Source organism: Canis lupus, chromosome 7, assembly GCF_011100685.1.
Source record: "Canis lupus familiaris isolate Mischka breed German Shepherd chromosome 7, alternate assembly UU_Cfam_GSD_1.0, whole genome shotgun sequence".
Taxonomy (NCBI): Eukaryota; Metazoa; Chordata; class Mammalia; order Carnivora; family Canidae; genus Canis; species Canis lupus.
In genome coordinates, this window is record NC_049228.1 from 68,055,419 (window position 1) to 68,067,682 (window position 12,264).

Here is a 12,264-nt window from a genome sequence, read left to right on the forward strand (position 1 = left end):
TCAATAATATAAAATGTGGAGAAAGGAATAAAAGGGTAAAGTTTTTTATGTGAATGAAGTTATCATTAGCTTAAAATAAATTGTTATAAGTAAAAGATATTTTATATGAATCACATGGTAACCACTAAGCAAAACCTATAGTAGATCCACAAAGATAAAGAGATGGGAAAGAAACAAGGAAAGTACAAAAAAAAGAGAAAGGGAAATAATTGATGAGATGGCATTAGTAAATCTTTGTCAGTATATAGTTACTCTAAATATAAATGTATTGACTCTGCTAATCAAAAGACAAAGAATGATTGAATGAATGAAAAGAAAAATGACCCAGTGTATGTTGTCTACAAGATAGACACTTTAGCTTTAAGGACAGATAGACTTAAGTGAAGGGATGGAAAAATATTTCAAGCAAATGGAAAAAAGAATTAAGTAGGGGTAGCTTTAGTTATATCAGACAAAATAGACTTTAAGTAAAAAAATGTAATAAGAGAAAAGAAGGTCATTATATAATGATAAAGAGGTCAACTCATTAACAACAATCCTAGTAGAGGATTTCTGTACCCCACTGTAAAAATCAAGACAAAATCAATATGGAAACATTGGGTTAGAACCATACTTCAGATCAAATAAACTTAATACACATTATAGAACATTCTATCCAATAGCAGGAGAATATGTATTCTTTTGAAATGCACACAACATTCTCCAGGATATGTCAAATAAAAAGTAAAAAATTAAGCCTTAGCAAATCTAAGAAGATGTATTATCACATCAAATATTTTTCTAACCACAATGGCATGAAACTAGAAATCAATGGCAGGAAGAAATCTGGAAAATTCACAAATATGCTCAAAATTAAGGAAAAAAACATACTTCTGAACAATGAGTCAAAGAAGAAATGAAGAGGGAAATTAAAAAGGAAACAAATGATAAATGGAAATACATTAAGAAAAAAGAAAGATCTCAAATAAATACCTGAACTTTACATCTTAAGGAATTAGAAAAAGAACAAACTAAACCTAAACTTAGCAGAAGGAAGGAAATAACAAAGATGAGAACAGAAATATTGAATATATTGAATATATTATAATATATAATATATTCATATTATGTCATTCACATTATATACATTCATATCAGAATGATGAAATAGAGGCAAAAAATATAAAAGATCAATTAAATGAAGATCTTATTAAAAAATATAAACAAAATTGATAAACAATTAGCTGGACTAAGGAAAAAAGGAATCAAAATCAGAAGTGAAAGAGAAGACATTATAAATGATTCTGCAGAAATGCATCAGATTGTAAAAAAATTCTACAATTATATATATAAAATTTGGATAGCCTAGAAGTGGATAAATTCCTAGAAACATACAACCAGTGAGACTGAGTCATGAAGAAATAGAAAATCTGAATATTTTCACCACCCCATCACCAAAGTAAGTTATGTGAAGTGATAGATGTGTAAAAACCTTTAGAAAAAAAATGATTTTCACAAAGGGTATTAATCAGATTTTGGTGATCATTTCATAAAGTATATGCAAGTCAAATCATGTACATGTTAAATATATATGATTTTGTCAATTATACCACGATAAAGTTGAAAAAAGATTAATAACATAACCTCTACCTTCAGATGCTGCTAAAAGAATGAACTAAATATCTGCAAGCAGAAAAAAGAAATTGTAAAGATTAGAATGGAAATTCATGAACTCAAAAGGAGAAAATATAGAGAATATCAGTTAACCAATTTGGTTCTTTTTGAAAAGATCAACAAAATTGAAAGATCTTTAGCTAAACTTACAAAGAAAAATCAAGAATTCTCACATCTAAAATCATGAATGAAGAGTATACATTACTACCAACCCTACAAAAATAATAAAAGATATAAGTTAATTCTGTGAACAACTCTATGCCAACGTATTAGATATTTAAATGACATAGACAAGTTCTTAGAAAGACTTTAATGAAATTTATACAAGAAGAAATAGAAAATCTCAATATATCTTCACCAAGTAGATATTAAATCTGTAACTAAAAATCTCCCATCAGAGAAAAGCTGAGCCAAGATTTTCTAGTCAATGTTATTAAATATTTAAAGAAGAATTAAAACTAGCTCTTCAAAAACTTCCAAAAATAGAAGAGATGAGAATACATTTAGTATCATTCTGTGAGGCCAGTATTACCCTGATGCCAAAGTCAGACAAAAAGCAAAACAAAACAAAAGGTATAGACCAGTATCTACTATGATTGTAGGAAAGAAAAAATCCTTAACAAATATTAGCAAACCAAACTTGGAATTATACACCAAATGTGGTGTATCCCAGGAATGCAATATTAGTTTAGTGCCCAAAAATTAATATAATACAGTATATGAATAGAATAGAGGATATATAAAATGATCATTTTAACAGACACCAAAAAAGCATTTAACTAACTCCAGTATACTCCTACGAAAAACATATATTAAACTAGGAATAGAAAAACACTTTCCTTAACCCTAAAGGGAATCTGTGAAAATCTGGCAGCTTAAAACATCCTTAAGGATGAAATTGAATGCTTTCTGCATAAGATCAGGAACAAGTTAAGGATGTCCACACTCACTACTGCTCTTCAACATTGCACTAGAGATTCTAGGCAGGCAGTTAGGCAAGAAAAAATAATATTATTCCTATTGGGAAAGAAAAAATTATTTAAATGAAAGTAAAATGATCTCTATTAGCAGATGACATGACCTAGTATATAGAAAATACTAAAGAATACAGTAAAAATCTTTAGAAAAAAATAAATGATTTTCACAAAGTTATAGGGTATAAGATCTATATGCAAAAATAAACTGCACATCTATACATTAGCAATAGACAATTCTAAAATGAAAAGCATCAACATTTACAGTGGTCAAAAAGAACAAAAATCTAGGAATAAATTTAACCAAAGAGGTGCAAGATTTGTACACTGAAAACTACAAAAAATGCTAAAAGAAATTAAAGAATACCTACACAAATGGAAAGCATGCCATATTGATGGATCATAAAGTCATAATATTGTTAAAATGACAATACTCTGAAAGCCGATCTACCTATGGCAAATTCATCAAAATCCCTACCAAAATTAAAGCTGTATGCTATCTTTTTCCAGAAATTGAGTGGATGATCCTAAAATTCACATACAAATGCAAGCATCCCAGAATAACTAAAAGAATCTTGAGAAAGAAGAAAAAAGTAAGAGTCACACTTCTTGATTTCAAAGCTCAGTATGAAAGTATGGTCAAAACACTGTGGTACTGGTATAAGGATAGACATATATGTCAATAGAATATAATAGAGTCCAGAAATAGACCCTCACATTTAAGGTTAATAGGTTTTCAACAAGGGTGCCAAGAGAACTTTTTGTGGGAAAAAATAGTGCTGGGACACCTGGATATCACATGCAAAACAACAAAGATGGATCTGTTTTTAGCACCATAACCAAAAATTAGCTTCAAATAAATCACGGTCTAAATATAAGAGCTAGGGGCACCTGGGTGGTTCAGTCTGTTAAGTGTCTGCCTTTGGCTTGGGTCATGATATTGGGGTCCTAGGATTGAGCCCCATGTATGGCTTCATGCTCAGTAGGGAATCTGTCCCACACCCTAAACCCCTCCTCCCAGCTCTCTCTCTCAAATAAATAAGTAAATAAATAAATAAATAAATAAATAAATAAATAAATAAAATCTTAAAAAAAATAAATATAAGAGCTAAAACTAAAATAATCTTTGAAGAAATGAGAGGAGTGAATCTTAGTGATCGTAAGGTAAGGTAAGCAGACCTTCTGGTATATGATTACAAAACACAAGTAACAAAAGGCAAAAATTTATAAACTGGATTATAATAATATTGAAAACTTTTGTACTCCAAAGGAAATTATTAAGGAAAGGAAGAGACAATCTACAGAAGGAAAGAAAATATTTTTAAATCATATATCTGATAAAAGATTTCTAACCACAATATAAAGAGAACTCTTCTAACACATCATTTTTTACTAAAAGAGTACCACAAAAATGAGCAAAAGATATGAAAAGATATTCTGCTAAAGATGACTTACAACTGGCCAATAAGCATCTGAAATGCTCATCCTCATTAGCCAATGCAAATCAAAATTACATTGTGACATTATGTAAAAACATAAAAGATGGATAATAACAAGTGTTGGTGATTATGTGGAGGTGTTGTAAGCCTCATAAATTGCTGGTGGTAATATAAAAGGGACAAGTACTTGGAGAACAGACCAACGGTTCCCAAAATGTCAAACTTTGAGTTACCAGCAATTTCACCCTTATATATGTACCCAAGAGAAATGTGAAAATGTCTACTCAAAAACTAGTACAAGAATGTTTTTAGCACCATTATTCCTAATAAGTAACCAAAAAGTGGAAGCAATCCAAATGCCTATGAATCAATGAATGAATAAATAGAATGCTATGTCTATACTATGGAACAATATTAAGCAATACAAAGGAATGGAGTACTTGGACATGTTACAATTTGGACATTAAAGACATTATGTGAACTGAAAGAAACAGTCCAAAAGACCATGTGTTGTAAGATCCCATTTATATGAAAACTAAGAATAGGCAAATTTATAAAAACAGAAGGTAAATTAGTGGCTGTCTAGGTCTGGGGAAAGGGAGTGGATAGGTGGTGGCAGAGTGACTGCTAATGGGTACATAGTTTATGATGTGATAAACGTTTTAAAATTAGATTGTGATAATGGTTGCACAACTCTGTGAACATACTAAAAGATATTGAGTTGTGCACCTTAAATGAATGAATTGTATGGTATGTGAGCAATATCTCAAAGCTATTTTTTTTAAAGGCCAAGTATACAGGGAAAGTTGAAATTGAAAGCCAAGTTTTTATTCCAAAGGAAATACTAGTCTAAAGTGTAGACTAGTGTAAAGTAGTGTAAACCAGACAGACTTCAGCCAAAGACAATGATGAGCACAGCATAGTGATTCTGCATAAACCTTAAGGACCTAGAGAGAGTTCTGTAGGAATGGAGCAACACTGAAATCCTAAACACTAGAACTATTAGATACATAGGTAGTTGTGGACTTACTGAGAACGGAGTTTTACTAATGATTAGCACAAAGATAAGTCATAAGCAACAGCATATCTGGGAGTCCTGACTCTTTCAGACTAATGTCTTAGATCTCCTTTTCATATATATATATATATATATATATATATATATATATATATATATATATATTTAAAGATTCTATTTATTTATTCATGACAGATAGAGACATAGAGGGAGAAGCAGGCCCCATGTAGGGAGCCCGATGTGGGACTTGATCCCAGCTCTCCAGGATCACACCCTGAGCCAAAGGTAGATGCTCAACTGCTGAGCAGGTGTCCCTTCTTTTCCCATATTGAGATGCAGTTTAGTTTTCCATGAGTAGTGCTACCTGAATGCAAGGGAAGTTAGTAGAGAGAAATCATTGAGTTTTGGGATCTCTTTATTTTTATGTCTTTTTAGTCCATGTCTGGTCAAATGACTAATATGCATTATCCAGCCCAGTTGCAGCCCATGAATTGCAGGATAATTTATAATAAATAATCTAGATAGACCAGGTTTATCCAGCTACAAGCTGTCCTAGATAAGAAATCATTACAAAGCAACTCCTTGGGTCTCTTTTCATTCTTAGCTAGTAAATTCCATCAGCCAGTATTTGCAGGCAGTTCTGGTTAGGATCAAAACTGCCTTAGGAACCTTTGAGGAAACACAAGTTATGACTCCTGTTGACCCTTTTCTTCCTCATACCCATAAGGTCTGTTTATTTAGGGTGCCTGCAACTTTTCTGGAAAAGAAATTTGACCAGTATAGAGAATTATACAGGCTTTACTCTTCTATTAAATCTTTAAATTTCACACATATATATGTCTATCAAATAATAACCATTTGAGGATTACCTTCATTGACTTTATATTATTTTTGAAAATGTTCAGATGTGAGCAATTGCGATGATGAGAGAACTCAAATCAATGACATGTGAGGCAAGACTTAAAAAGTTGAAGTGTATTCAATGTGGCATGGAAAAAGTTGGCTTCAGAAGAGAAAATGTGGTTGCCAAGGAGGCAACAAGATATATTTCTCCAAATATCTGAAGGACTTGTCTATGGAAGGGATTAAATTCTTATGTCTGAATTCAGTAGATAAAGTGAGGAACTAACAGGGAGCATTTTCCAGTTGTCAAAACATCTAAAGCATTGTCTTGTGAGAAAACGAATTTCTTATACAGGTAATGAGGTGTGGACTCTTATTTCTAATCTCTTACCAGGAACATTGTAGATATATTCAGCATTGGATATATGGTAAAGTGACCATACTGCCCAATTTGCCCATGACAATGACTGTTTGCTCTTTAATTCAGGTGAAATTATTAATGGGAGTCTTTTTCTCTCTCAAATGTGCTTCAGTTAATGATATGGCTGGTCACTTCCTTAGAACGATGGTATCTCACTCATGGTTAAATATTGGAAGAACGCTTATCACTTTTCAAAAGTACTAGCAGTGCCCTACATCAACAAAAATCAGAATACTGATGATGAAATTCAGGCATCAGTAGTTTTAAAATCTTCCTAGGTGATTCTAATATGCAACAGGCTGAGAATTCCTTGCCCGGAGGATCTTCCATTCCATTCCAAACTTTTTTTTTTTTTTTAATACTTTATTTATTCATGAGAGACACACACAGAGAGAGAGAGAGAGAGAGAGGCAGAGACACAGAGGGAGAAGCAGGCTCCATGCAGGGAGCCTGACATGGGACTGACTCGATCTCAGGTCTCCAGGATCACGCCCTGGGCTGAAGGTGGTACTAAACCATTGAGCCACCTGGGCTGCCTCCTTCCATTCCAATCTTAAATGAATCCCATAACTCTATTTTCTGAAAATATATGTCGTACCCCACAAAGAAAGCAAAGTTTGGAACTCTGCTACTGTTATGAACAGTAGGGAATAAAACAAATAAATATATAAAATTTCCTTCATTTTTCTAAAATTCTATTGATACGCTTTTATTTTTATTTTTTATTTAATTTTAATTTTCTTTTAAAGTCCCTTTTCAAGTCTTCAAGAAACCTCCTGGCATTTTTATTTTTATTTTTATTTTTTTTATTTTTATCTTTATTTTTTTTCTCCTGGCATTTTTAAGCTTACATCTTCTCCTATCAAGTGAAAAATGGATTATATAAAGCCTTTATTTTCCTTGGGAAAACCTGAGTCCATGAAGATTTCTAACTACACTTACATGCTTCCTCTAATGAGGTAATTATTTTGTCAAGTGTTGGGCTAAGAGGTTTACCATGAGTGCAACATTGAATTAAATCAGTGCGTAGTAGCTATGGCATTCATTTAGCTTTCTTATTAGTTTATTAGATTTGATCTTCTGAAATATTTTACCACTTAGCTATGAGCCTTTGAATTCACTTTAATGAGTATAGCCCTTTATCAGAAGTTTCTTAAAAATGGTTTCATTTCTTACCCTGGGAGTCAAATGATTGTGAGGTACATGTTAATAATGTATTTTTCTTTTGGTAATTCCTGGGAATAAAAATAAAACCGATACTTCACATTGTTAGAAAATTTTTAGAGATAAAATTCACTCAAGATTTTTAAAATCTTCACATAGAGGAATATATTTTGTGAAGTTGATACTATTTTACAAACATTTTAAAAGGTACGAAGTACCTCTTTTTGGTTTTATTATAACACATTAGGAAGTAGAGGCTAAAATTACTAGATTTTATTTTATTTTATTTATTTACTGATTACTAGATTTTAAAAGGAGAAGTTTTTTTTTTTTTTTTAAAGGAGGTTAGCTATTTTGTGTTTCCCCATCATGCATGGGAATCATTGTTCCCTAACTCAGAGTCTTTGTCTTGAAATACTGAAAATCCTTTGTTTATTAACATTTGGCTTGAAGAATGAGTAACAACACAGAAACCAACTCTGCTTTCAATTGCTGATATACATTATTTGTTCCTGCCAGAAATAGCAGGCAGCTGGCACTCCTCATTTTCTTTCTCTGTGTGGTCTAAGGTACCTCACTTGCCCCAGATCCTCAGAAAACATTTAGGCAGAGAGGACATCATATAATATAATCATTTAACAAAACAAAACAAAATTAGTCACCCAAACAACTCATACTAAATAACTTCATGTAGAAAATGGATTTCATCCATATTTGTCTTGCAAATGTCTAATCCTTTTCTGGCTCCTTCTGGCTCATCTGATGACAGAGTGGGATCTTTTTCTATAAAACACATGCACACATACACACACACACACACACACACACACAAAACAAAAAATTGGTTACTGTAAAATGTGGGACCCAGGAAATTTAACAAAAATCCCCTACCCCTGGACAAGCAGAGCAGGACTAACTCCATTTTGTGCTGCACCCGCCACCTCCTGTATCGCCCCCACATGACCTTATTGCCTAAGGCTCTGCCCCACCCTAGTCAAACCGCTGGGTACACCCTAATCGGAAATTGGCTCAGTGATAGGCCAGTTCAAATGGATACTTTAGGGTAAAATGTAATTCAATCGGCCACCTGCGTGTGGACCGACATGACTGTACAACTTTCTGCGTATCCCATTGGCCACTGGCCCCTATAAAACTGCTACGCCTCTTAGTCTCAGGGTCCAAGTCCCTGCTCCGCTGTGTCGGGTATACTTGGACCCAAGCTCAAACTTATAAATAAACCCTGGTGTGTTTACATTGGTGTCGGCCCCTCGGTGGTTTCTCGGTTTCACAATCTTGAACACAACATAAAACAGAGGGAAGTAAGTCATGTACATACTAAAATTCTGATTTGCTAGTTGGTCCAAATCAGTAGCTGTAGTTTTTGTGCTTAGTAAAGTCAGGTCTTGATAGAAAAAACAAAATTAGCATGACCAGAAAAATCATGTATGCTTATGATTATTTCTATTTTAGTTGGTTGAATAGTATTATATCAGTTCTTTGGTTTCCATAACCTCTGGCAGGTAATACAATGTATTTTTGTTCAGTACGGAGGAACAGGCTTCCTTCTGAACTAATCCTGGAATAAGTAATAAATACCATTCTTGTTTCCTACTGATAATTATTTTTCACGAACTTCTCTTACAATTTGCCCTGACATTGAAACACAGATAAACCATCTTTAATCTTAAACATTTTCCTTTCCAGTCTTCCAGCTAATCTATTTGTGTTTATGTATGTGTGTATATATGTATGTGTATGTGGTTATTTGGTGGCTTGGTCATTTATTTGTATCCCCACCTTGTTGTAGAATAGATAATAGGTGACTTGTGAGAATACAGAAAATATACCAAAATTATAGAAGTTAATAATGGCAGTGAAAGGATAAACAGAAGAAAATATGAGACATAGGGAAGCAATCCAAGATGATGGTGTAGAAAGATCTTGAACTCACTTCTTCCCATAGACACCGAATAGACAGCTACATATTAAACAATTTTCTTTGAAAAAAATACCAATAGTAAAAGGGCCATACCAAGATGGGTAGGAGAGGCAGAGATGCAGTCTCACTAGAAATCCCACCCTGGTGCAGTCACCTGCAATTGCGAGGATCTCACAAATCCAGAGCTTCTCTCAGAGGAGTGAGGGGTTCATGCTCCTCATCAAGCATCCCAACCCTTGGTGATGTAGTTTTGAAATGTTGGTGAGGTCTAGAGGCAATGGCCAAGAAATAATTCTGAGAGATCTTTGGTGATTTTATTATTAAAGCATGGGGACAGTTCCTGTGTCCAGAAAGAGCTGCTGCACTGGGGTTGTGAGGGATGACTGATTATATACTTAGGAACTGGGGGATGTAAGGAAAAAGGAAGGTGTCCAAAAGGACTTTGATATGCTAAAGAAGACTCTGAGGCTACTGGAGGCCTTGCTATTGTCAAGCTAGGGCTGATTATCTTTCTAGTAAGGCATTACCATAAAGACAGTTGGGCGCTTCCCGGAGGAATATTGTACTCTACCTATCTTAGATCCTTGTCAATGGGCTGCAGGTCATAAAGAAATTTAACTTTGGTTGTATTCCCTTCTGCTTCTGTTTCCCACATTACTTATGGAGGTGAGGGTTATGTTAGGGAAATTGAGTTACAGGTCTCTGAAAGCTAGGCTATTGATAATGCTTTTTCCTTATAAATCCCTAAGACATTGGTAAACTGAGACTCCTGTCTTGCGGGACTGTAATCTTTATCAGTTAACCATTTTCTTTCCCTTCCCTTAATTTTAGAGCAGCCAAGAATGCCTGAGGAATGTCACACATATCCCACCTGGGAGTGGGAGTGGGGGAGTGTCCCAGGGTGTCAGCTGGTGCTTTGCCCTTAGCTTGCCTTCTGTTCCCTCATCACTTGGGACCTGCAAGAGAGATGAGCCCCCAAAGATCTGGCTTTGAAAACCGATGGGCTCACAGCAGGGACACCCAAACACTGTGGGGAACAGAGATACTTCTCTTAAAGGGCTTGCACACAGGCCCTCTCGCCCCAAGACCAGTGCAAAAGCAGCAGTTTGAAAAGCTCCTAGACTATATGAGAAGATTTATTTGCTAATCTCAAAGCATCTGCCAGGGAAGCAGGGGCCTTTTTGGACTCTCTGAGGAGGGAGACATTGGCAGGTATTAATTGTGTCTTGATATTTTCCCAAGTAACTCGATAGTATTGGCACGTGAGCCCTAGTTCTGCGTTCTCCTGCTGCCTTCTCTGGCCGGAATGTAGCTCTTTGATTGCCTGGCTCTAGTGGCTAGGAGATCTTGAGTTTCTGGATCCCACAGGATTCTAACAATTGGATAGATAGTTCTTTGCAGGTTATCACCTCCAAGGCACTGCACAGATAGCTGATTAAACCACACCCTCAGCCTATTTGTTAAAAAGACCTATTTATTTGTCCTGGAGCTTCAGCCTGAGGGGCGGACTTCATGTTTCCCACATAGAGGCTACAGACCTGCTCTCAGGGAACGTAGGAGGGGGGAATACCATCTTTGCTGCATTCTCCCTTGGCCTAGCTAGCTACAGCTTGCCATTATCTCCCAGAAAGGAGCTTATACATGCGTCTGAAGCCCAGTTTTTGCACCTCTCACCCACAGGACATATCTAGATTGTCTGGTGTGAAAGCCAGCAGAATTTAGATCGCATTCTCAGAAGACTGTATATGTTTGCATACTGTAAAAGCTGTTGCTTGAGGGTCTGGCTTCTAATCAGCCTGAAAATTGGTGCTCACTGAGATCCCTCCTTTTGGAGCCCTGACAGTTCTTAGCATACTCTCAACAACTGTGACTTACCATTCATAAATCAAGGCTGCTTAAATAATTAACAAAAGTTTAAGAGACAACCAAGAGCTAGGGCAAAATTGAAAGACAAGGTTCTCCCATACATGGCAATTCCTTCAAGACTAGGAGAGGTAGCTTTTTTGCCTAATACATAGAAACAAAACAAATAGAGTCAAGCAAGCAGAGGAATATGTTTCAAATGAAACAAGATAAAACCTCAGGGGGAAAAAAAAACCCTTAATGACATGAAGATAAGTAATTTACCTGGTAAGGAGTTAAAAAAAAAACCCTATTATTATATGTCAGATAGATCTTAATGATTTATCAATGATTTTAAGTGGGAATAGAGTGCACAAGTCATTAAGACCTCATATCTGTTTTTGTTTTTTTGTTTGTTCATTTGTTTTGCTTTTTTAGATTCTAGTTATAAAATAAATAACTCATGGGACAGACCCGGTGGCTCAGCGGTTTAGCGCCACCTTCAGCCCAGGATCGTGGAGACCCGGGCTCAAGTCCCTAGTCCGGCTCCCTGATTAATATGCCTCTGTGACATTCAAATGTAAAATTTAAGATGGTATTTGGATATGAGAGTCTAGAATTCAGGAGGATAGTCTGGTAGGGAGTTATAAATTTAAGAGTCTGAAAGTATAAATAGTATTTAAAGCCATTAACTAAATAAATGAGTATAAGACAAAGAAGACAAGGGGGCCAAGGGCTGAATCCTCAAGCATACCACTTTTATTTATTTTTTATTTTTTTTGTATATTTTTTTATTGGAGTTCGATTTGCCAACATATAGCATAATACCCAGTGCTCATCCCATCAAGTGCCCCCTCAGTGCCTGTCACCCAGTCATCCCATTCCCCCCACCCACCTCCCTTTCCATTACCCCTTGTTCATTTCCTAGAGTTAGGAGTCTCTCATGGTCTGTCACCCTCACTGATATTTCC

The 12,264-nt window shown here is 35.2% G+C and overlaps 1 long non-coding RNA gene across 4 annotated transcripts in view; it reads left to right on the forward strand.

Moving 5' to 3' along the window:
• Window positions 1-12,264, forward strand: part of LOC111096804 — a 140,992-nt gene that overhangs the window by 51,408 nt on the left and 77,320 nt on the right. The gene's annotated exons all lie outside the window — the stretch shown is intronic.